Source organism: Phlebotomus papatasi, chromosome 2 (assembly GCF_024763615.1).
Source record: "Phlebotomus papatasi isolate M1 chromosome 2, Ppap_2.1, whole genome shotgun sequence".
In the NCBI taxonomy this organism is placed as follows: domain Eukaryota; kingdom Metazoa; phylum Arthropoda; class Insecta; order Diptera; family Psychodidae; genus Phlebotomus; species Phlebotomus papatasi.
In genome coordinates this window covers 39,589,351-39,617,173 of record NC_077223.1, presented here as the reverse complement: position 1 = coordinate 39,617,173, position 27,823 = coordinate 39,589,351, and positions in this window count along the sequence as shown.

Below are 27,823 nucleotides of genomic sequence, written 5' to 3'. Positions count from 1 at the left end.
GGGCAGAAGTGGTTGATTTTGGTTTTTGGGAAACAAATCGGAAATATTATTTTGATAACATTACAGCTAAATCAGATTAATTATTGCATAATCACACCACAAATTCACGTGCGAATGTCGAAACTTAATTGTTGGACGTGGCCAATTGAACAAATATGGGAAATTCCCAGCTTGGAAAACTACATAACATGTTTGGATGGTTTGGTTAAAATGAAGTTGAATTAACATATTTGATTCGTTTCCGAAAATCTGTGTTCAAATAATACCACCACGCGGAGGGTAAATTTTGAGGAATGTTTCAGGCATTTTCACCTGTGAAAATGGTCAAATTATAATTTATGATTACCAAATCCACCTCCACAATTTTCGCGCTTAAAACTAAAATGTCATGACACTTTGCCGGGTTCACTGTTTAATAGTAGCATGTCACAGGTGATAAAGGTATTTGTTTATCAATTTCACATTTCATTACAAAATGGAATAGAAATCAGGCGCTAAATCAATTCACCCTCCAACTCTTTGCATACTGATGTGATCACATTGAGTGTTAGGTAAAAGAATAATGCGTCTGCTCTGTAGAGTTCTAAAATTATTGTGATTATCAAATTCAAAAGAATTTATTGATATTTACAGCTCTTTTAGACCTCAATCCCTAGTTAGGTTGGGGTCATCACTTTTGGCCATATAAACCATAGGGGAAAGTGGGCTAGATGCATGCTGATCTAATTTTTAAACAAATTTGTCAAGCGTGTGTACACTAAATAAACCCGATTTTGCGAGATAATTTCACTTAAATATTGGCGATCTGAAAACATCATTACATTGTAAGAATTTTATTAATTTTATTCATCCTATGGATGTTTGGCATTTACAACCTATGAAAGAGCTTTTCCACCGTTTTGCTCTGGAGGTTGGCCATCAACGCTAAGACGGCGGTGGACGATAAAAAATTAACTACAACCTACCCACATCAAAATTATTAATGTTGCAATACAATCTTGGATGTATGATAATGCTCAGGTGCAATAAATAAATAATAAAAAAATAAAAATATTAACTCTAAAGTATTTTCCATATGAAATAGCCCCACTCTCCTCTATAGTTTTCTACAAGTTTACTGTCATATTTTCAGCTAAAATATAATGAAATTGTGGTTCGCATGGTTGAAATGGTAACATAAAATGAGTTCTACTGTTTCCAAACTCTTTCCATAACCCTTGCAAATTGAGGTAACGTAAATACACACCCAACTTTGCAAGATGTGAATTTAGCTAGTGACCTGTGTGAATTTCTATAACTACTCTCAAGTTCCTTTTGTTAAGGCTTATCAGGAGATTTGAGGTCCTAGATAAATCTCTCCAAAAAAGAGTTTGATTTAATAAAAAGGTTCAGTGAAAAATTTTCTATTTTTTCCTTTTCTATCCATTTTAAATTTCAAAATTTAGTAATTGCTTATCTTTCTTCGAAGTTTGGAACCTTATATCTCAACGGTTTTTCCTACATGATAAAGTCAGAGAAGCAAATATCGACTGTGCAACTCGGGTTGTTTTGTAGGTCAGATCGTATTCTCGATAAAAAAAAATGATTTTAATATTAACTACGTTTTATCTGGTTTCGCTCAAAATCCCGAAAGCCAAAATCCCGAAAACCAAAATTCCGAATTCTTAAAAAAGTTATAGCTACTCCCACGATTTCACCTGCGCTTGCTGGAGGCAAAGGGAAATTTTCTGTGTCTTGGGAAATTATTCTAAAGATTTTCCTCCATATAATTTTCTCTGTGACAGCCAAAATCCCGAAAGCCAAAATCCCGAACGCCAAAATCCAGAAAAGTCCAAAATTCCGAAAGCCAAAATCCCGAAAGTAAAAATCCCGAATGTTCGAAAACCTGAATGGGATGAAATTATATGGGGATAAACTTTTAGAATAATTTCCCAAGACAGAGAAGTTTACCCTTTGCCTCCAGAAAGCACGGGTGCAATCGTGGGAGTAGCTATGACACTTTTAAGAATTCGGGATTTTGACTTTCGGGATTTTGGCCAATTCGGAATTTTGGCTTTCGGTATTTTGGCGTTCTGGATTCTGGCTTTCGGGATTTTGGTGTTCGGGATTTTGGCTTTCGGGATTTTGGCTTTGGGGTTTTAGCGTTCGGGATTTTGGCTTTTCAAGATTTTAGCTGCCTCCGGTTTTATCAATTGCCCGTGCAAAACATGTTGCATTTGATCATATGCAATATAGAATGAGTTTTCTCATCCATATACGAAAAGACTATTAAATTATTGGTTTAATTGTATGGGCGCGTTGGGAAGGTCTTAAAATTTCTGACAAAACTTAATCCGTTCCAATGGATCATGAACCGGTAATGAACCTGTTATTATCCGATAAACAATTTTTGTCTGAAAATAAATTCTATTATATATGACCTAATGAGCTATTTTGGACAACGGTTTGAGCGATTTATAAATCGATTTAAATCGGTTATGAACCGGCTAAATGATGCGAAAGTACTTTTAAGGTATATCATCTCTAAGACACGAGTTCCAGCATTCTGCAAAGCATGGAATGCTTTGCCACCCGTTTTTATTGTTGGGTGAGGTAGAGATAGGGCTACTTTGAGTTGTAGCTACATTTTTGTACGATTTTTCACATTTTTCTAGAGGTAACTGGTTTTACCTTGAGTAATAGAATAATACTACTAGAATAATATTCGATACGTTTAATAATAATAATTTACAAATAGGCAAAAAAAATCAGATATCAATGTAGCCCCATAGCTCAAAGTAGCCCCACCTCTCCCTATCTTGATCCAAAATTCTAAAATTTGGATAACGCAACAGTAACTAAAACTTTCTTCATAAGACAAGATTTTTCAATCAAATTTAATAATTTTTAGATAACAATAAATACTTTACTTCCATGTTATCAATTATCTCATCTCTGGGACCGAAAGTGGTGTACTTGTCAAAAAAATATCCACCTTGAGTGAGCGCAACTGGTTTTCGCACAATCACACCGCAAATTCACCAATGCGGCCCATTTTGGTGTTTGGTGGTCACTATAAAATTCACTTTATGCATTCGCAGCCACCCTCTCACAGCTTTGCCTAGGGACCTTTTCACCCATCCAGTATCAGTGTTGGCTAAATAAAAGCCAACTCATTCCAAGCGCGCGTGGTGCTCATTTAAAATAATTTAACTGGCCTCTGTTATCCGTAAATTAATTAATTTCCAATGTTAATAAGCTTGTGGATATTATTTTATTAATTGATTGTTTACTCTATATTAAGCTAAAATGATGGGATTTGTCCTACATGATTTGACTAACCACTAAGGTTTATCATGTGCATTTATCTGAAAGTTTGTGGATAATTTTAGCCAAAATTATTCAAACTTATAAGTAAACAGAATAGAAAATTTCGTATATGATTGAATTCAATTTTATATTTATCTCTGATTTTGATTCTACTCCGAATACGGCCAACGCCGTCTTTCCGTCTATTCGAATCATCAGTACAAAATCGAAAACAAAATCTGTTAGTTAAAATATTTATCACTCCAATGAACAGAATGCATTGTGATAACGATGATCACTAAATAAGTCAATTTCAAATTGTAAAATAAAATGGATTCCCAAAATTGAGTTTAATTTATTATCATCTAGGATGAAAATAGAGAAAACAAAATACTTTAGACTTTAATTTTTATTCTTTCCAAAAACTTAAATACATAATAATAATTTCAAATTAACAAATTATTTAATTTTACTGCTCGAACTCAAAGAGAGAGCAGTTATATAATCGACTTTTTTTCAACTTCTCATCTGGAGCTTAAACGGTAAGAGATATCGACTTCCGGTCTTCGATGACCCCTCCTCAAATGACATTATCTCGTACCCAACCTCTTTACTTCCCCCCCCCCTCCCCTCTCATACGTTCTTGGGTTACAAAAAATTTCTTTGGGTTTTTTTTCCAAGTTAACGATAGAACGTAGGAATTGATAGTACATTGTCTGAGCTTTTAGCAAATCCAACATAATTTTAAATGTCCCAAAGTGTTTCAATGGGCAGCAATCTTTGTAGAGCTACGGAATGTATCACATAAATGGTCATAAGGTGATATTAAGCAGCGAAGGAGCTTATCTGATTAATTGAGATCACGACAATTTGAATGTCGATCACGCGCCAATTGGATAATTTTGTGTGGTATCCCAAATTCCAAGACGTTCAACTCCAATTTATTTGATGACTCTCTTTCACAGTCCATCTCATTCTGTCTTACATGGTTCAGTTCCAAATTGATAATTTACATAATTAAGTGTTTTAATTCACGAAGATCATTAATCCACACCTTCCATCGTCAGCCAGGCCATTCTGCATGAGCCGAGGCAAAGTGATCGAGAGTTGGTGAAAAATTTTATTTATTGTATGGCATATTTGAAAGTTGGCTGGAATGAGTTCTTTTTGCTATATCAAATTTATTCATCTCACATCATTAGCCAGTTGGATGTCTCCTGGAGAGGTGAGGGCTGAAGACAATGCCTTGTAATTCTCAAATGGACACAGAGACCCCGAAGTTATATTCAATACCACAAAATGTGGCTTAACTGTTATTCTTCTTTCTTTTTTTTGCAAATAATTAATATGAAAATTTATATGCTCCAACCGTAGCCATAACATGATGATGATAAATAAAATTTATACAAGCAAATAAAGTCCAACTATTGACTCCTCTCTTCATTCGTTGGACACATTAATAACAATAAAATTATACACTGTGTAGGTGGATTTAATTCCCTCCGCGGAGAATTCTTTTTAGGCAATTTTTATCTCATTTCACTGCCATGATCCACCTTCATCCAGGTGTCTTGAGTGAAAGAGACACCCAACAATGTCCCAAAAGACGCCCAAGAAGCTCACAACTTGTCTTTGTGAAATTCTGTCTTAATGGGCATTAATGTGAACACCAAACGAGTTGGAATGAGAAGGATGGCGACTCATTAAAGATTAATATTCCATTGCTTTTACATTTTTTAAGGTGTGGATTGTGAAGGCAGTTTATAAGCAGCATTTACTGGAGAAATTATGTGAATTCTTCAACATTTGGAAATTTGGACTGTTGTGCTCATTAATTGCGAAATTATTTCATGAGATATGGATTAGAGAGAAATTTGAACGTTTGGATATTAATCAGTTTGGCAAATAAACAAATTACACAGCAGAAATTTCTTCTAAAACCTACAGTTATTTTGGTTATTTTAAAAGAAGCTTTTTATTTAACTGATAAAGTGTAGTATAAGGTAGGCCAGCTCCAGCACCTTAAAATTTCTTCAAAAATATTCTCGATGAAGTGTAAATATAGAAGGTAAAAATCATTTTGATATTTTGAATCGATTTAAAGTGATTTCCGATCATTTTATAGTTTTTTGTTAACCAATTTGCACACTGTTTCGGAGTAAACGTTTTCCATACATCCTGTTTTAACTAAGATACGTTTGCGATAATTACAATATCATAAAGAGATTTTATTTAATAAACGAACCATTAAATACGACTTTCAATACCTCTCTAGTGCATATTTCGAATAGGTACCGTTTAAACTGCCTTAAAGTGGTCTTCAGGCTGGTTTGGCCCTGCTCCGAAGATCTCAAAATTCTGAATAACAAGCAATCTATTCACTGAGAGAAATCCGAAAAAGTTAAAATAACATTCCGGAAATATTAATTTTACCCTGCAATATTGATCCGAAATTGGTGTAAATATTATGCTTTTTTGGTGTATTTGGGGTTAAAGTTACCCTTCTTCATGTTAATTTTACCCTTAAAAATGTGTAAAATTACCATTAGAAAAATGTTGGTTGATATATTTTTACACCTAAAAATTGTTAAAGTTATGAGGAACAAAAGTTAATCGCACCCCCGTTTTTTCTCAGTGTTGGCTTCCAAAATGTAGGATCATATACCCCTAATATCCAATTCTAAGTCAACATTTTCCAAAAAATCTTACTGAAAATTAATAATAAGCTGTAGGGTGGAATCACCACTTGTCGCCAGTGCCCCACTTCTCGCCACCTATATTGAAATCGCTATTTTTCACGATTTATAAAATAAATGAGCCGCAAAGTTATTTGTATTTTTATTGCTGCTACGTATAGAGTCGAAAAATAATTATTATTCGTTTTGGATTTAAGATTTTGAGCATTTTTTAGAGTAATATTTTAAGCAAGTGCATCGAGTCGAATATTTCTTACCAAATATAACAAGTGCCATCAAATTTTCATCGAAGAAAATTCACGTTTTTAGATAAAAAATCTGTTAGTTGAATATTTAATTATATTCGTAGAATACATAAAATTTGTATTAAATTAATTATTATTTCATTTAATATTATTTTAATTTAAAAATGAGGCATGGCGGAAAGAGGTAATGTATTGAATTGATTTTACCACCTGTCGCCATTGTTTTTTAATAGGCGACGATAACTTCACTTCGCAGATTTTCAGTTGTGAAATCTACTTTGTTTACTTTCTGCAACAGTTTATTAATTAGATTTTCAAAATAAAAGCGAAGAAAATTCATTTAAAGTGAGTAATAATATGGTAGTCATAAGGAAAAAGAAATGCTGAATGTAATCTTTGCACAATATTGCCAAAAGTAATTGAGATTGGAAGTTTTCAAGACAGTGGGAAGATGTGGTTATAAAACTGGCGAAAAGTGGCGACGAACTGGTTATTTTTGCATTGTTAATAAAAATCAATTTTTTAAGTAGTCCATCATAAAATTAGAGTTACTAGAGTCAATACATCTCAGTAACTTTGTGTCAAATTTGAGTTATCTTGTAATAAGGGATCAAAAATTACAATCAAAATAATTTCACATTTTTCTAAAAGTGGCGATAAGTGGTAACTCCACCCTATAACCCTAATATGTTTTTTTGGTTTTTTTAATAGGTGTGATTCTTTTGCAGGTACTCACAGGGCGTTAAAATTTTATACACATATCATTTTGTATGCACCATTAATATTAAATTACAAGATCAAAAATGCAATATTTTTACTGCTCGAACTCAAAGAGAGAGCAGTCATATAATTGTCTTTTTTTCAACTTGTTACCGTCCTGGCGCTTAAAAACCATATTTCTTTGGTTTCTCTCAAAATTGGTCCTAGGTTTTTTTTATGATTTTCGGATATGTTTTAGAGGTAGTCCAGGCGAGCAATTCGTCCAAACATGCCTAGGGTGAAAGAAACATATATGGACACTTTATAAGAACTCATGTCAGGACCTATTGACACTCTACTCTGTACCATTTGGAATACGAAATTTGAACACTTATCCGTATTGAAAAACGTAGATTAATGAAAAAACGCCATATTACTTATATTTTATTAGATACATTAAATAAATTTCAATATTTTGACAAAAGTGTCAATAAGGGTTCCTTGTCGAAGAGGTGTTCATTCGACCCTATAACCAGAAAATTCACCATTTTGTTGAATTATTGAAGATCAATGGTCAACCACTTTGGAGGGCCCATTTTTCAACCGATTTGGTTAAATTTAGATTTTTTGGAAAGGTTTTAAACCCTTTTCCATTTTAAAACCTTTTTAAATGATTTTCAAATGCTTTTGTGATTTATGAATCAATTTGACCTCTAGTAGACCAGTAAACGCCCAAAAATCATGCGAAAAACTAATTCACGGAGTGCTCCATCTCGTGAGTTCAAGCATTCCACAAAGCTGTGATGCTTTGCCTTCTCTTTCATAACTATTACCATTTTGAATCCTCTCTGTTAGAAATACTCCACATTAAGTATGAAGATCTTTAAACTTAAGTTGGAATCTTGGTTAAGAATTTCAATTAAATAAAACTAGAAATTTGACGTCTTAAAATCTTGAAAGACTCCAAAATTGGAAATCTTAAAATTGAAACGGTATGTATCTTGAGAGTCTTGAATATCAACATTTAGACCTTATTTTTTTAATTAAGAATTCTAAAATCTTTAAGGGCACTCAATGGGTCAAGTGGTACTACGATGCAAGTGTCCCGGGTTCGAATCCCCTTTAGGTCACCAGGGATTTTTCTGGCGTTTAAGGTGTTCGAATTCCATCCAGTGAGCTTCACTGCGCTTGATTCCACGGGCATGGGACTGACAAACTCATCCCGTACAAGAAAAATAATAATGCATGTCTAGAAATCCCCTTGCGGGAAGGCCTAGTTCCTTAATGGAATGTTATTCCAGCATTATTATTATTATAAAATCTTTAAATTTCCTGCATCCAGTCTAGATCTTGGTTTCTGAATTGATATTGAGGCGATTATTATTATTATTACGGATGGTGAGGCGGTTCTGAAGTGGCCAAGGATAGTGTAATTCAATTCTTAATGTTCTTAATGTAGGCCAGCAGAGCTTCGGATTAGGATATTTTAATAGCAGAAAGCGAGCACATGAAATCGTCCATAACTATTCTCCTCCGCATCCCAAACATCGGACAGCACTGGATGAGAATATTGTCCCCCGCATCCTCCAGATCAAAGAATATCGGTATTTATCATCTATCTTGATACCTATCCTTTCGTAAGTAGGAGCCAAGAAGACTTTGTTCCCTTTGATCCATAAAGCAGTCTTATTACTGTTCTTATAGATAATTTTGTTGAGATTGATGATCTCTCTTCTGCATTTGCCTAATTGATAAGTTCTTGTCTTAATTTATAAAATCAACGAGTAATATTTAATATTGTTTAATAAAATAAATTTCCATTTGGATTAATGCGGATTAAGAAACACTATATTCTAATATAACCCAGCAGCATTGCAGAGATATCTGTCAGGATCTAATTAATAAAGGTGTTTTTCATTATTGATTCCGATTGATGATGACACTTGCATGGTAAACCGACTGATTGCAATTGTGATGTGTACATGATTACCATCTCCAATTGCACATGATTCATATTTAGTTTGACGTTATGGGGACTTTTGGATGGGAATTAATAGTGGATTGCCCAATGTGTTATGATTTTTAGCTGAGGAGGGGGGGCTAAAGAGAATTACAGAAGAGGAGAAAATGACCACAGATACCACACCTCATTTTATGTTAATTTTAATGACGGATAGTTTGATGGCCACACAGTCACTGATATGACTCTCATGATCATCATTGTGAATTTTGTGGCTGTTTATGGGATTAATATCAATGAAATGTGTTATTTGATTAGGATGATGACTTCGCACCGTCCATCGGCACCAATAATTATTGATGATGCCGTTGATACATTCAATTGGGGGCCTGTAGGGAAATAAATTTCCTATGACAGGAATGGTTGAGAGCAAGCTTTGGTAGGGGGGGAATAAGGGGTCACACAAGTGGGTGGTGATTTTGATTTTCAAATACCACACCAGCCAAAATCCCATTTCAACTGCTTTTTCACGCAATTTCATTCCTCTTCCTCAAACTATTGACCATTTTTGGCATAATTGTGAGCATTTCTCCATCAATTGTTGTTGGGGTGGATAAACAGACACCAAATGATGGTGAAAACTCTTTCAATTATATTTATCAACATTAATTATTTAAATACTTAATATCCACACTGAAAACAGACGACGGTACACAATGATAAACAGGATGATCCCCCAGGGAGAGAGAGGGTAGCAAAGCAGCGTAAAAGAACTCTTTTGGAGTGGGTATTGAAAAAGCCAAATAAAAGCTAATTTGTTTGTGGTGTGATTTCTGATTTGGTGCACATTTTCCATTCCATTGATGATGATGAGTTAATAACTGGTATGACACCAAAACCATCCATTTAAATAAATTCATAATAATATTAAAATTTCTCATTAAAAATTTAAAATTGTCACATTTGTCCCCACAAATTACAAAACCACTGAATATTACTATTTTTTTTATTTTTTATTTATTTCTTTTTTGCAGACAAATATCATTTCTATCTATTAAATGCCCCACAAAATTAATATAAAGACTTCAACGAATGCTACCATTGCCATAATTGAAGAGTTAATGATTTTTTTCATCATAATTAAGGTCTTCTCTTTTTTCCAACTGATTTCTAAATGAATGGTATTTTTGGAATTATAAACCGTAATTCTTTTTTAATTATAAAAGACTGATGCTATATCCTGGATGATATTTTTTCGCCCACAGATGGTTGAGAAAATGACTCGTAGAGTTATTTTATCATAATTAGTGACGAATGGAAACGTAATCGAAAAGCTGCTTTTTAACAATAATTTTTGGGGCTTAAGTGAGGAACGTTGACCTAGAAAATCTTTTCGAAGCTGTGTTGGACCTTTAGATAAAAAAATATGACTGGGGTGTCCAAAAAATAATATTAAAATGGTCATATGTTCCATTCTAAATGTTAGAATATGCTGATTGAACGTGATCGTGAAAGGTATCCAACAACTCTTCAAACACCCCAAATTCTTAGGACCATCGGTACGGGCACTAAAATTAAAATCTCAGATTACGAGAACTGAATAAAAAATACTCAAAAACTGGTTGATACCTCTTTCCAACAAATTTTGGTATGTTGAAAATGAGCTCGATATTCTTCTAACAATATATTGTTATTTCATTCTTATTTTGACCTAAGATGTATGAACGACTGTTAACAAAGTTTTCCTCTGGCTTTTTCCTTACTGCGGAGCGAGCAGTTATCCCTCGATTTTTTGACTCCCCAAAGTTTCCATTTTCCATCCACGGGAAGCAGTTTTTTATAATTTTTGAGAGATTACCGCACAGTCAATAATAAGAAATTTGAAAGCATTTTAGCAAGCCCCTGGCAAGTTGCCTGAAATTTGAAGCCACTTTCTCATACTTCGATTCAAATTTATAAGGGATTTTTCTTGCACTAGCGACCATTACGCTAAATATCTAAAAGTTTTTTCGCATTATAAGATACCTTACCGTATGGAGGGATAAATATACTAAATTTTTTGTTTAAATACATTTTTTCCTCGGAACACTTTGAACTAAGTCCGAGATCAATTTAGGAAATTGGCTTCAAATAGCTCCATATAAAAAGGCCAACTTGCCAGGCGCTTGCATTCTAGCGACAATTAATGGGAATAACTTTAGAATTTTAATGTTCAATTGCACAATAAAGCCTGATCGCTGGATTTATGTTCATTAGATATGGCACACAAATATTGATAAGACAAGAAAAGCTTACGAAGCTGTGAATTTCAGCTACCATAAAATTATCTGGCCTTATCATTACTGGTTTTAGGAATTGATGTGATCTCAGAACACCTCTATAGAGTAAAGCGTGTCCACGATAAAATTGTTCCAATGATTTGATATTTTTATCACTGATGTCATAAAAATATTACGTCTCTCATCAAAAATTCTCCTCAGAAACTCTCATCAAATTCTGTTCACATCAAATGTGACAGGTCAGAGAAAAAACAGCAAATTTTCTTGTGCAACATTTCTCGTTTTCAAAATGCAAAAAAGACCATCAAAGGTTCTCCGAACGAAGCAAATATTATATTTCCTGAAAGAAGTGTTATTCTACTTTATATATTTAGTTTCATAACCATAAAAAAGATGAAATTGTGAGTTTTAGGAGCAAAAAATGAACATACTCTCTAGAGCCTCTTGGGTGGTTTGATGTAAAAAAAAATCAAAAATAACCGACCTTTTCATTTAATTGTTCTGTTCATGTAAATAACTGTTTTGCATAATTTCTCTCTCATAAAACAATTAAAATGGCATAAAAGCAACCAACAGCGAGTAGTCAGATTAAATTCTTGGAATTGACCAATGATAAATGGCTGGAATTCATGGATTTGGTCGTAATATACGAAAGAAGTAGATTTTGGCTGTGATGATGAGATCACTAATCCGACTTTAAATGTCCAAGATCATGAAAAAGGCCACAAGATGAACAATGAATTTCATAGTACCTTCAAGATATACAAGAAAGTGATATTTTAATAGCTAATCTGTGAATTATTTGTTAAAAATCAGAGCGATTAACAAAACTTAAGTTTTGTCAATGCTAAATTTTAAAAATTCTAAAGTTTTTTGTAAAAATATTATATATTTTTTATAGTAGTCATAGAATAGCCATACATGAAAACATTTAGAATTAATTTGTTTTACTCTTTGTTCGATATTTTTTAATAAAAATATTTTTAGTCATTTGATACCTAATCGCTTATCATACTCCTCAGGGTATCTTCACCTTTTCTCACCTGGCGCTCAAACTAAAAAAGATAATGACGAACAGATGGTATTTTTGAGTTTGTTGGACCATAATTAGCATGAAAAAACGGAAAAACTTATCTCACTACTTTTTCTTGCATAATAAAGAATTAGACGTTAAAGGGTTAACGACTGAATGGTCGACTCTTGAAATGTCCAGAAGACTATGACTCACAATTTCTAACCATTTAGTCTGTATTTTATAACGAACATACAAAATAGACTAATATGATAATAAAATCTGCATATATAGTAATAATAAAATTCAATTCAATATTGTATTACAATTTTACTCGGCAAATCAGAATAGTAGATGTGTCTTTGCCTCTTCTACTGGTTAAAATTACATTTTTAAATAACTTTACTACACATCTTAGTGAAAAATTAAACATATTTTTCTTGTTACATAAACCATAGTATAAATCCCATTACAAGCTAAATACCGTAATTTACATGACATCATACAATTTTCATTTCTTAATAGACCTTTTGGCACTTAAAACCACACGGTGCTTTCTTTTCCAGGTTTTCACGCAGGAATAAAACTTAATAAATAAATTAGTATATATCCTTCGTATACCACTCCTTTTTTGTCGCATACTTCAGAGTGCTTCAGATGAATATTTTAATGGACAAAAATGTGTGTGTGTGAATTTCAAATAAATTTTTAACTCTACCATAAATATTTGCAACTCTTTGGAAAGTCCCAGACTCACATATTGATGAGTTGGCAGTCCTTCCAAAGCCACCCTCAAGTGCTCTTGTTCTCAAACTCCAGGCCAACATGCAATTTTCCCTGGGAAATTAACAAAAACACCCCATCACTTTGACCGAGGGATAGCTGAGAGTGGGTACAGGAAAAAAATGTTGGCTGTATTAAATAAAACTGCAAACAAATGTTTTTTGCATTATGAAATGATGATTAAAATACGAGCCACATTTCCCTCCAGGTGATGCCATAAAAAAATCGCGAAAAAGAGGAAATAGCCACTCGGGATACAGGTTTGGGATGGGAATCGAATGCATTGTGGGGCGTTTGAGATAGGACGGTGATGTTGCTTTGACCGAACGAAAAATGAGGTAATCTTTTCAAATGGACTTTAGCACTTTTCACTTTGTTTAGCGGATTTCAAATTTCAAAAAAAAAACCGAAATGGTTAACAGACCAATTCAAAAATTGTTGTATTAAAACACATATAGGGGAAAGGCTCATAATTTTGACCAGTTTCTTATTTTAGACACTTTGAGGATAAAATTGTCCACTAAAAATAAATTGATTAAAATTATGGGTTTTATTCCAATATTTGATGAATAATAAATTGCATCTAAATACTTGTTCTTTTTGGAAGACTTTAACACTAAATACGTTAAATTTTGAATATGATTTGAGTTAAAATTGCTTTGTTGAAAATTCAGTGTGAGCAATTGCTTACGAGAAATATGAGAGAACTTTGTGTTTACTTCAGTCTTATTTAGCTGTGGTGAAGCACTAACAATGTTTCTTCGCTTTTTTGAGTGATATTATTGAATATTCATTGAATATTGTGTTGATTCACCTTACTGGTGATTTGTAAATTTGACCTAAAGTGAGATTTTCCTTGTGATTTAGATTTTTCGTGTGAAAAAGAGGAAATTTTTTAAAACATTTACCAGTGAGGTGATACTCCTTATTTTGGACAGGTGTTTTTCTCACGAAATTTCGTGAAGTTGAGCTTTTGTGATGACTAGGTTGGACAAATGCCTGGAGACACAAGGGAGCATCATCTCCACGAATGAAATGTAGTGAAAAGCTCCCGGAAAGGACAGGGAGTACCGAAGTCAACTCACTTTAATGAATGATATGGAAAGTTTCCGGGCTTCTTGTGGCATTCAACGGTTCCCTTACATGAACAGGAAGAGGACTTGGTAAGATTGGTTCATGAAATGAAGAACAATTGGCATCCTGTTGAGGCGGATTAGCTGTCGAGATTTACAGCATAATTGTCCAAATTAATAACCAAGTTGTCCAAAATAAGAGTCAAATTCACCTCTACATATCAATTCATTTTTAAACGTATTAAAACTAATTTTAGTAAAAATAAGGCGATAAATAGCTTGCCAAGTTGCTAAACAACCCTTCTGAAAAGAGAGTAACAAAAAAAAGTCAATTAGTATTGAAAATATCGCACTTCAAACTTGGAACATCGATGCTTATAAGCAAACTGGTCAAAATTATGAGCCCTTACCCTAATGCACCGCCTTCGCCCAACAATCCGGGAGCATGGAAGAAGCATTCACATCACGGGAAGGCGCTCCTGGGCGGTCTACAATGGACTTCGCAGATTCTTCCAACACGGGATCAACAACAATATAACACAATTATTATTACATTGTAACAAAATTAAGAAGAAATTAGAGTAGTTAAGCCATATGGCTAAGCCTTAGGTCTGAAGCCTGTATAAGATAAGGTAAATGAAACCAGTAAAAGCATAAATAAGCTTAACGAAAGTAGAATGGTTAGAATAGATTCCCTAGAGTTAGAGTCAAAATGGATTGGCTTGACATGGTTCTTGTCTTTCAAAGTCTAATTCACAATCGTATTTCCAATTATTCCGGCATCAATCTGAAATGCCTTGAGTTGTAAAATCTCTGAGATTGCTTGAGAAAAGTCTCTGCTATCATAAGCTTATTTAGGCTTAGCACGTTGATTTGAAGAAAATTGAATACAGAAAAACAATTGAAAAAAAAATGTATGACAAAGTACGAGAGATTTCTTAATAGGTTTAAAGGGGCAGGTGCGAGGGTAATGCGATACATAGACTCTTCCCGCCAATTGCTCCAAGTGTTCTCCAAGCACAGCATTCTAGTGCGCCCCTGAAAACTCAGATGAGTGGTTGATGATTGAGTAACCAACCCCAGTGACAAGTTACGAATCTGAGTTTCACGAGCAATGGACCTGGTACTTTGAAGAAAAAGTTAACCGAGAGGATAACTACCCCTGCAGATAAGATAACAAGAACTCTACAGCAGCGACCTATGCTACACAAAATGCCAGTTTAAAAAATACCCAGGAAGCTACTAAACCTGCTGAACACTTTACCTGAAGGGACAAGGTTAGAAGATACCCCAAAAGCCATAGAAGATTGTGGTGGATAATGTCATTAAGCATCAGGGAGAGCTGAACTGAAGAAGAGAGCTGAACCTCCGTTAGCAAAGCCAAGGCTGAAGGAGATTAGTGGAAGAAGCGAGGTTCCTTCAAAAGACGTTGCAATCAGCTCAGCATAAGAAATAATTTTGTTGTTGTACTGTCAAAACTATACCATTTTAGCAACTAATTTTTCTAACTGACCATTTTCACGAAAAAACTTCTGTTGTAGGCTCCTTAATCTTAATTAATCGTTATTAAGCGATTTAAACCGTTTCATAAATCACTCAAGATCGAATATACTACTCGCTTGGATAAAGTTCAAGAGTATAATATTTATCTAATTATGGTTAACATACATCGAAGATGCTTAACCCTTTCAGGACGAGTGGGGCACCGTTGGTTGAATTTTTTTTTGGAAAAATTTTCACCAAAAATCATCATGAACCTTGGGAGTTTTTTAATGTTTTCAAAAAGCCAAAATCTGCTTTAAAAACCGCAATTCTTAAAATTTCTCAATAAAAATCACATTAAAAGACTTCAAATAATTCTACCAATCAATTAATATCACCGGTGTACCAAAATCAAAAACAGTTTTTCTGAGTATAGAAAGATATTTTGTCTACTAAATAGTTCGAAAAATTAATTTTCATTTTTGGGATACCGGTGTCTCATTCGTCCCTAAAGGGTTAAAATGTAATCCGATCAAGTTTACCTCGCTCATTATTCGAACTCAGTCAGACCTAAAGAGAAGATCTCTTATCGTCTTAATATGCTACGCCAACGTCGTCTTAAGATGTTAAGATAGCGATAATAAATTTTATTTAAGGGGTTAAATGGGTCTCTCAGGTCAAAAAAATCAATTTATTTTTTATTTCATAGTATAACATTTGAAAAATATAATATTTTCTGAAAATTTCAAGTCAATTGGAGTAAAACTCTTGGAGGTAGAGCAGTTTTAGTTATGCATAAAACTTTAAACGCGTTTTTCTCAAAACACTGTTTTACAATGCGGTAGCCAAGATTACTCAGAGTATATTGAACTGATCTTTCTGAAATTTTGCATACTTGTTTTGAGAGCTATTATCTACTGTTTGAACGAAGGATTTGCACTTTGTTTAATCAGAACCATTTTTACAATACAAAATATGTTGAAAAATAGGGTAAAATTGATGCTTTTTTTACAAAAACTTTTTCCAAAAATTCAAATGTTGTTTTTTTTTCAGTAATCCTTCGTCAATCCAGGGGTCTAACTAATCCCCTAACAGAGTATATTTGATTTTTTGATTTCAGATGAACCTACTGGGAGAAATCCTGCCTACCGCAAGGTCTATTTTTTGAGGAATGGTTCCGAAAATCAGCTACCAACGGCCGAATTTTCAAATTTTTTTTTTTAATTTTGTTCTAAAGTTACTCTTTCATATCCCAAAAGTTGGAATTTCTAAAATATTTTCGACACAATAAATTATTATCAAGAAAAGGAATATTTTTGACTTGAGAGATCCATGTAACCCCTTAACGAAAACTGTGAAAACTTTATTTAAACATCTATTGTGAATCAAATTTTTTAAATATATAGTTGAGGTCATCTGGTACCTAAATTTACTTATTCTTGACCATTATTTTAATTACATTTTTCATTCTTCATTTAGTTTAACATAACCCAAATTCAGAATTAAGTACTCCAATGGGAGATGAATAAAAAAATGTAATAATTAGCTTGTTCTCTACAGGTATTTTACCTCAACTTTGCTGTCTGGTTGAGCCTGGGACTCCAACTTGACCGTTGACAGAGGAAATGGTGCCAAAAGTGACTTCCGGTGGAGGTGCAGAAGAAGGGTCGACAACAATTAAAATTGTGAAAAGATGAGCTAAAAAGAGCTTTTTATTTACAACTGGTAACAATTTTTCCCAAGTGGATGATGTCAGGTGAAAAATCTTCCCTAACTCTCAAGTCTTTTTTATGCTTTACTTTTTTTGAATCCGAAAATGAGAAGGAGCAAAAAAAAATGTAATTTCAACCCCAAAAACACTTTTATGTGAAGGCTCTTTTTTTCCGTGTGTTCCTCCTTTAGCAAATAACTTTTTCGTGGCAACTCTTTATTTTCCGCTTAGTTAAATTAAAACACAAATCTCCAACTGCAATTTAACAGCATTTGTGGAATAATAAGGATTTAACGTGGAGCAAATGAAAACTATTTCAACATGAGCTCTTCGCCAGTTCATCTTCTACCGCTTTTTTCCTGCCACACCATAAGCATTTCCCTGTCAGGCTCTTTTGCAGAGAGAAAATGGAAAATGCGGCTAAAGAGGAGTCTTTTTTTTTTTGTTATACCTGGGGCAAAGGATTCATTTCAATACTGCAAGCTTTTCAACTTGTAATGTTTATACAAATTCTATTGGTTAATTTTCTTGCTAAATTCATTGTGGATGAACACCTTTGCGGGAGAGGAGTGTCCTGGAAAGCTGATTATAATGATGAGTACTTCCTCTAGCACGCTGTGGAGCAGCTTTTCCAAGAGCTTTCACATTTTGTTCATCATTAGCATGGTATTATGTCGTGGCATTATGTATGATAAGCGTCAACGATGGACAAAAGGACGTCGGAGGGCAATGCGTGTAAATAAGTTAACACATCATGTATGATGAGATTGTTCACGTGTCACGGTACTTATCTTATTTTCAGATATTGTAGCGTTCACAACACTTTAGCCATTGTTAAATCATTTATTCACCACCTACCCTTGATATAGGCCGCAATTTTATTTATGGATTACAGATTGGATTGAAGTATCTCGCAAAATTTCTTTTAATCAGTAGTACGTAGATAAAACAGCGGAAAATAAATTGACAACCTAGTAGTTAGTGTATAGTCATGTGTGCTAATCTGGGCGCTTCGCTATTTGGATCGTTTATGACTTATCCACATAAAATTATATATATTTTTCATTATTTACGTAATATAGTCACTACAGTAACATAATATACCTATTCAAGTTTGAGAAAAAGCAAAAATAATATTTTTATCCATTAAATGAGTGAGTGCCCGGATTAGCACACTTGACTGTAATCGACTCATTTCAATCTTGTACCAGCTGGGTTCTTCACTAAAAATTTTCTAGCAGTGATATTTTCGCTAATGACAGCTGGTTGATTGAAAACATTTATTGTCTTTTTCCTTGAGAAAAAAGTATTTTAAATCCAATGGTTTAATCAAAAGTGAATTAGCGAAAAGGCGACCCAGTTAGTGCATGCTGACTTATTTTAGTATTATCATAATTTTATAAATTTTCTTTAATATTTTCGATATTTTTTTTATATTATGTTTCTGAATAAAACAGTGAATAATTCTATGAATTTAGAAGAAGTAAAAAAGAATTTCATCAGTCCAAAAACAAGCGTTTAAGTCAGAGGTGTGCAAGAACCGTTGAAACCGAATAAACGTCAAAATAAGAATTGTTCTGGTACCGTTTTGACCATTGACGTACATGATTCATTTGACGTTTATTCAGTTTCAACGGTTCTTGCACGCCTCTGGTTTAAATAGCACTCTTCGGAAAACGATCCAGTTACCCCACCCTACTATAATTGATAATTTTCAGAATGCATCTCACCTTGATTTAATTATAAAGTTTCTCGGTATCCATATCTCGGTATATCGGTATCCGTATATGACAACCCAATTTGCTCCATCGAACCGAAACTGATTCCGTCTAAACACAAAAACCTTCTAGCGGTACCGTTCTCGACGGTAAACTTTTAAATTATGACCGTTGTAATCTTGAAATAGAGGAATTGACTTCTATAGTCGTGTGTCAGTTACCCAAATTATTTAGCGCCAAAAATCTTTATTTGCAAAAGTCTAAAAAATTACAGACAAAATTATCAAAAAAATTTACTGATAACATTTTTGTATTTGAGAGTGCAATGCAATTAATGCAATAATTTTCACTACACTAATGATGTTATACTTTAGTAAAAAACAAACACTTTCATTAAGACTTTATTATAAAAAAAAAATGAATACATCAAAAGAAATTGTCAATAATTATGTGAATACAACTACTGGATCTTTGATTCTGTTCTCTCCAAAACCACTCTATCAATTCATTTTAATGGGAAACCCAACACCTCACTCTTGCAAGATTCTAAAGAAAAAGCACCAAGTGGGTGGGTTGGTAGCTCATCAAATTGTTGTCTCGCCATTAATTATAAAAACAGTTCAACGGGAATAATTGCAAATTCAACATTAACCGTCATGACTTAAGCATCATCATTACGCCTTGTGACTCAAGAGCAGTGTGGGGCGAATTGAGGGACTTTTGCCTCGACCTTAATTACGAAAATAAATTCCTCATCGCACCTTCGCCCCTTGATGTCAGGTGCCCCTCTGTTGCCAGAGTTCTGTTCTTTCGGATTCCATGCGAAAAATTTAGTACTGGTGACGATTTTTTGAATATTTCATGGGTTCACGATGATTAAAGACCAAACACCGCGTATTTTGGTTGGTCTCACGTGAAAGGGCGGATCACAAGTTATGGTCGCATGAAGGACACTACAAAGTGTTGATTTAAAGAGGTATGTCATACCAAAGGATACAGCCCTTTAAACCTTAAGTTATCTCTAATTCCATAAGATATAACATATTATTGAACATTGAAATACTGATAAATATTTTAAAAAAAAATAAAGATAAAATAAAGATGTACAGGACAAAACCGACAAAACTCATTAGATTATAAAACTTAAAAGAAAAAACGGTGATCCGAGATACAAAACGTTCGAATATTACAAGATTAATTCTTCTTCCACATCACGAAGAATATTTAAAAAAAATTGTAACTGAAATTATTTTCAAATTAGTCTATTGTACGACAAAATAAAATATTTCACCAAAAACTATTTTATGACGAAAAATAATACACTTTTATTTTAAAATTCTGTTTGGCAGTTCCATATTGAGTTGCCGATTTTTAGATGATTTTGAGCAGATTAAGGGCAGAATCACATTGACAGTAAAATATTCAAATGCGTAAATTAACGAAATACGGTGAGGCTACGGCGAGCATTTTATTGTAAATGTGATTCTTCCCTAAGATAGAAAACTCAAACTAAAACGAGACGAAAGAATACTAAACTTACTTTCAAAAATATACTTTTAATATTTTAATTGTTTATTTTTAATTATTCTTTTAAGCGAAGGACTAGTTAGTATATGGAAAGAGTCATAAAAATGAACATTACAGGGTGCACTTTTTCAAAAAGTTCTAAAGTAAAAACACCTTTAATGAGATCATAGATCTTTGGCATGTTCGAAAGGGTTATAGGGGATTACATTACACGCCATTTTAGTTCAATATAATTAACATAAGACATTTAGCACCAAAGTTATAAATTTTTGAATATGATGAACATAATGTAACTAAAAATGTGTTTTTAAAAAAAAATCTAGACGCAACCGCTATTAACGGATTTCAATTTTAATATTCTTAAATGACTCTCTAAGAAGTTTGGCACCTTTGGCACTCTCGACTCAGCCACCCACAACAAGTCGCACAGCATTCTAGTCAACACATAAAATAAATCAAATGTCTTAAGAATAAAGAAAAAATATAATTAAATTGAAAGAAAAAAATCAACTTGGAATATTCTATTCAAAGACAACATTTAGGCATTTCATGGCTTTAGATCCGCTTTTGTAATTGGATTTTCAAAGAAAAAGTATCCCTTTGTGGATCCTTACTTTGATATGGTAGATCGAAAAAAAACTTACGGCCTAGGGAGAGCAGAGTCATCCTCAAGAAGCTAAAGTCATCCGCATTCACAGTAGTGATCTGACAATAATATATGAGGACAGGTGAATTACAACATCACTAAAAAAATCCTGAATCCGTTGGTCGCTGGTTTAATTGTAATGTAAATATTGTCCTGATGAAAACTCAATTTAATTTTTTAGCCTATTCTAGATGCTTCTAATCAATGTAACACTTAGAACTCAGTGCTTTTCTAAATAAAAAGAGCTCATAAACCGGTCTTCTTAAAAAGCTCCTAAACCGGTCAAATATACAACAAACTTAGACGTAAGTTCTAACTTGGACGTCGTCTAAGTTTGTACCACTCTACCAGTATTTCCATGATCGCTTGCGAATAGTACTTTGATAGGAAATATTATGCTTTGACGGCTTTGATTGATGCTAATTTCTATTGCCTGATACAATAGAGTTTGGAGTTATATAATCTATATAAATAACGCATAACTACTTTAAGTCATAATTAAATCAGATTTAAGTCAGAAGTCCCCTTTTATGAATTCTTTGTTTTTCTATTCAACAAAATAAAAGGTGTAAGGGAAAGTACTGTCCCTTCGAACGTTCATGCCTTCGAATAATGTGAATTTTCTCTTATTTTTCCTAAGACACTTACACATTTCTATTAAATATTAGTTAGCCTATTATCAATTAGTGATAATTATGTGTATCTCTCTTAGAAAACATTAAAGGAATTCATAATATTCGAAGGTATAAACGTTCGAAGGGAGAGCACATTCCCTTACTTGATAGTACGCACTTCAATCTGAATTTTTTTATACAGCAAAAAGCTTATACATTACTGTCCCAATCGCATGCCCCTTTATAGCTTTCGTCTCCGTTTCAATGGGTAGTGAGTTAATTATCTGGCTCTCAAGCCATTTAACCATTGAGTCCTCGTCTCCAAGAGTCAGTATAGGAGTTCATTTAATATTTTTTTCTCATACTAACCCACGCGACTAAACATTAAAAGCAAAACCCAAAAATGTTGGACAAACACCTGGTCACTGGTGAAAGGTGGTAAGGTAGGGAAAAAGGTGAAATTGGTTCATTTTTGCACTTTGGACGTGTTTACAATTTAAACATTTAAAACCAAGAGGGTGAGCCAGATTATCCGCATGAAAAATAAGGCTCTGGCTCTCCCTCGACTTTTGTATAATTAGCTAGTACGATAAGAACGGGCATCCATGAGTAAACCTGGGGAATGGTCACAAAATGAGGTGGAGGATGGAATGAAAAAAAAATAATGAAAAAGCAATTAAAATCTTATTAGCCACTCAATTATTTCGCATTTAAAAAGTTTCACGGCATGAGCTTCTGCCGCCTCCTCGGCAACCCTTAACACCCGCTGTGTTTGTTTATACCCTGTCGTTTGCCACTTGTTTCCACCTTCATCCGCCCAGAACCCATCGCCAACAAGATAAGATTACACGCCTCACCATTAACTTCATTTCGTCCAAAGGCAAAAAAACGCTCTGCGAGAAAATTCAACTGTGAAATTCTACAAATGAGCCCAAGCCATGGTGAAGACCTTCGTCTCCAACCCCTGTGGGACGGTTCTCTGATCAAGAATTCTGGTGGGATGAATTTAGGAATCATGGATTTTTTGTCAAAGATATATTTAATCAGAACCTGAAATGTTATCCGATTCACTTCATTACCTCATCAGCATATAGCAATTGAATTTGGTCAGATTAGAGCAATTACTGAGCAATCAAGTGCTGCATGCCCTCCAGCGCTTATTAACGTTTGCAGCTTCCCAACTAATATACTATCATATGGGTCATATTGACTTACTGATTACCCAGCTTGTTTAATGGTCATAAAAATAGATGTAACGAAATTTATTCCATTCCAAAAATATCACAAATATATGCCCTAGAGTTAGCTATTTTTAATGAAATTGGTAATTCATTGATTGTGTTTTATAATCTCAGGTTGGGTTTTCACATCTTTAAAAAATAGATAGATATTTCTCATTATGTTAGAATGCAAAAAATCAATTCCTCAGGAGACGGATTCATTTCAGTCAAATTGAATCCTAGAGTGTTGCAAACACTATCAATCAACGATGTCATAGTATCATTACGGGTGATCAGTATTTGGAATTTATCTTTAGAACTATGGTTCTCTTTTGAGTTTTGAAAATTAAGATTTTCAGATTAGTTTGTTGATGATGCTTTAGTGGAATCGTTCACACTGGGCTCAAAATATTTTTGGTGCTCAGAAGGACCTGACGGCGTGTGATTCTAGATCTACAATCACATGTTCTGAAACTTTTGGAAAATTTGGAGAATCAATGAACGGCGTGAGGCTTGTTGAAGGTTCGGATATAAAACCAGGAGAGTGCTTGACTTCTGCAAAATCTGCAAAATTTTTGGGTGGTGATTCAGAAGATTTCGGTATTGGTAGATCTGTTGATTCATTTTGGAAATCACTATTCGTCACTTCTGGTTCAATATTTTCCGATTGCTGTTCTTTAAGCTGTCTATACACTAGGAAAAATATGGATGAGTGGCCCTTCAATAATACTATTGATAAAAAGCTTCAATTATTGAAGAGAATTATTGAAGAAAATGCCTCCACACAGGAACTAATACGTTTCAATATTGACACTTCGTGTCATCTCTCAAGTTTTCTTGCGGCTTGAGATTATTTTTCGTGAAAATTTATTATTTGGCTGCTGGAAAAGCGTGGAAAGTGTTTGTTGAAGTTCATTGAGATAGTGTTTAGTGAATATTAGTGGAAAATTGTCCAAAAGTGCGAAGGAGAAGTGTTTTCGAGAGATGTTTTTTGTAGTGGGATTCAACCAAGTTTTACTAGAAGTTTTCACTCGTTTTTTTTTTTTAATTATTGGTAGTAAACCTCTTGTGCATCACTGTAGAGTTATTTAATACCATATTCCAATTTCCAAAATGATCCGACACATATCCGGACGACAATAAAGTTTTTCAGAACTTCGAGACATAAAACATAACCTCAAACTTTGCTCAAAATAAATTTCTGAAAAGTGTACAGCAGCAGGAAAATTCTGTAATTCACAAGAGTGAAAAGCATCAATGCGATGTGTTTGTCGTTCTAGAGAAGTGGTGCAGCAGTTTGAATTGCTGACTGAGGGATTTGCTAGCTGTGCTCAGTTTCCTTGATGGAGGTATTGAAGTGCTGAAAACCGAAGATTGTAACAATCTGACAGCAACTGCCGGAGCTGGACGGGTGGATGCTGCGAGTCCAGCCTCGGATGAGAAGTTAGCCTAGATCGCCCTGATGATGCAAAGACTGCGAAGTTTTTCCCTGATGAGGCAGCTGAGGGACATGTGGCTGCTGTGAGTCCAGCCTCGGCTGAGAAGTTATCCTTGATCACCCTGATGATGCAAAGACTGCGAAGTTGTCCCTGATAACACTGTAGAAAGTGCCAGTGGGATGCAGGATCCAACAGTTGGTGGTTTAAATACATCCGGATGTCTTTAGTTCCACATCCAATAAACATTCTCTTCATTTAGAAGTTGAGGGACCCTCATATCCGTCTGTTGGATTATATATATTCACAAGCAGGGACTGTTCTGATTTGTAAGTGCTTCTGCTGCCCAAAGGTTCATGGATACACTCAGAAGCTCTTCCTGAGATTCACAGAAGGGAGTTGCAGACAGATAATGGATACGACTCTGCTCCAGAAGTACAGAAAAATCTCAGAGAAACAAAAAATTATTGTATGTATAAAATTGTGAAGACTTTTTTATTTAAAATTTTTTTATTAAAAGAATAAAATTAACAAAAAAATAAACAAAAATCTCTTTCTTTTTTCCAATATTGTGTCACTTCAACTGTGGTTCCCAGTCTCTTTGCTTGATAAGATCTCGCGCCTTATCTATTCCTTGATATTTTCTTTGTCTGTCAGCCAGGTTTATATTGAAGAGATCCACGGGTTGTGTTCCAACTAAAAAACTTACGGGACCTGCTAATGCAATAGAATGTCTCACTTCCATCCCAATTCAATTCTTTACCTTGATCTGTTCTCCAGCTGGATGCTGGGATTGAGATCTGCTTTGTCTCAGAAGCCTCAATCCATGTCCAGATGCTCAATTTACCCCCAATTTATATCTGAACAAAAACTTTCACCAAAACTGGGGTAAATTCCACTAGGAAGTCACATTCCCTGAAACACACTTTTTTTCTTTTTGAACTTGCACCAAAATTGACAAATAACATTTTTCGAATATTCTGCAACACAAAATATTCGAATTTGCGTGAAAACGAAAATTAATATATTGAAGAAAATATCTAATGAACTTGATATCGACCATTTCTTCCATATTGCACTTCAATAATATTATGGAAAAATAATATTGATGATATTTGTCTCAATGTGTAGGGGTAAACAATATTGAAAGACAATATGGAAGAAAAGTCATCCATATTGAAACGAATATTGAAGAAATTGCCTCCACATTAGACAAATTTTCTTCAATAATCCAAATTCATGTCCATATGTTTTGCTAATGTGTAGGCAATTTTCATCAATATTAAATATTTATTGCAAATATTGATGAAATTTTCTCCTAATGTAGAGACAGCTTTAGGGTTCATCTCAAAATCATGTGTATTTATAGTGCCCATATTGACAGACTTTCCAGCTCTAAGGAATTGGCATTCTTTGTACCATTTCCATTCATGGTGCATCCCTAAATCTTCCGCTGCTGAGCCACTCCGACAAGCCCTTTTCGCTTCTTCCTTCTTAAATTCCTTCTTTAGGGAAAAGTGGCCGGCCTTTGAACGCTTTAATTTTTCTAGTATTTCTCAAAGCTAAAATTCCATTTTGTTAATTGAAGTTAATAGAAACTAGTAAATGGTACTAACTATATAGTTCACAAAATGAAATTTTCGCTTTGAGAAATAAGAGAAAAATTGACGTATTCAGAGGATGCTGCATTCAAAGGCAGACCACTTTCCCCTACATATTTTATCACTCCTTGTATTCTTTTAATGAGAATATTACGTTTTTTTTTTTGGAGATTATGCTCAATAGATTTTTATTCTCCTGTGTATTGTGGAATTGCGGATGTCTGATGTTCCACAGCACTTCGTGTTCTTTCATTTCACAAATTATTGGAAACACATCCTTAAAATTAGAAACATAATTTAAAACAAAAATTCAATTCATTAAATAATAAAGTCACTGAAACACCAGGCATTTTTAGAAATATCCTTGTGGAATATCGTGAAAATCTTGAGAAAATTGTTCTGCCAGCACTATCTAAAACAAAACACAGCTGATTCTTAAAAGCTTAGATGTTCGAAATATTCGACCACTACAGACTGAGCTTTTGAAGAGAGTTATTTTTCTGCGCCAGGATGTAGGCAATTGTCACTGAGAGCAAACTCAGTAAGATATTTTGTGTGACTGAGAGTAGGCAAAATGTTATACTGCGAGAAAGTTCAGTGAGGTATTTTTATTTCGAACAGGCAGTTTCGAATCAAAAGTCCCCCCCCCCCTATAAATGCTACAAAAATGAAATTTTCCTACAATCTTCTAAAGTTATGCTCTGCTCTAAAAAGTTAGAAAAGTGATTTTTTTCTGACTCTAGATTTTTACCTTCCCGTCCTTAAAGGGTTAAGGAACCTAGCACTGACATATGAGGCGCTCGGAGCAAAAAAAAACTCTAAGTCGTATGCATTTCCCTATTAAAATAGTGTTTTTTTTTGCTCTGAGCTCCTCATAATTGGAAAGCTCATTACTGACACAGAAGTAGATGTCGCACGTTATTATGACAAAGAACGTAGATCGGAAAAATAATTCTTTTGAAAGAGATCGAAGCTTATTGACTAACTCTAATCGAATTATACAAAGATATCAAGTCTATAAAGCTAACCCTTTGGGTGTTTGGGTCTAAAACAAATGACAACTAACGTATAACATTTTCCAAAACGAGTCTACTGCCTCATTCTGCCACACTACTGATAAAAAAACTAAAACTTATATTATAAAGAATTTCAGCTAACTAACAAAATCAATGGTCAAGAAATCGAGGGACAGAGCATAATTTTCACGGGTTCTAAACATTTTGTAACATTCTGTAGAAATGTTGCTTTCAGTTCTTATTTGACTTTGTATGAAACTTTTAGAAAGATTCAGGTTTTTGTTAATTTTATACCATGATCTTCATGTTCCAGTCCAGTATCAAATAATTTTTGCTTAAATCAAGCAAGAAATTCGTAAAATATCTACATAAAATTCTGCTGAAAACTTCTAATATTTTTTTTATGAAATTTTGAAATGCATGAAAAAATTCTCAACTGACTAATCTAATCCAATCAAGTGGAATTTTCTTTATGGATTGTACTCTGTCAAAAATACGCATTTTTTATACTTGAAGCTTATTCGTCGTGAGTCCCGTCCAATAAGCCACATTTTAATTCCACTCTTTCTCCTAACAGTGCTAGACCCAAACACTTCATTTGTGTTGATATTGTGGAAATATTTGCTAGTTGTTTTCGCAGAAAGCACCAAATCGCCTTTTTCCCACAGGATTTCCCCTTGTCCAAAAGCAGAGAGGGCATTCGCTGAAAAAAATCTGCACATCCCCATCACACTTCATTTGTTTGGTGCATTAATAATTCCTATTCTGCTGTTGTCATTGCTCCACAGAAAAATTCATCAAAAGTCCAGCAGATGCA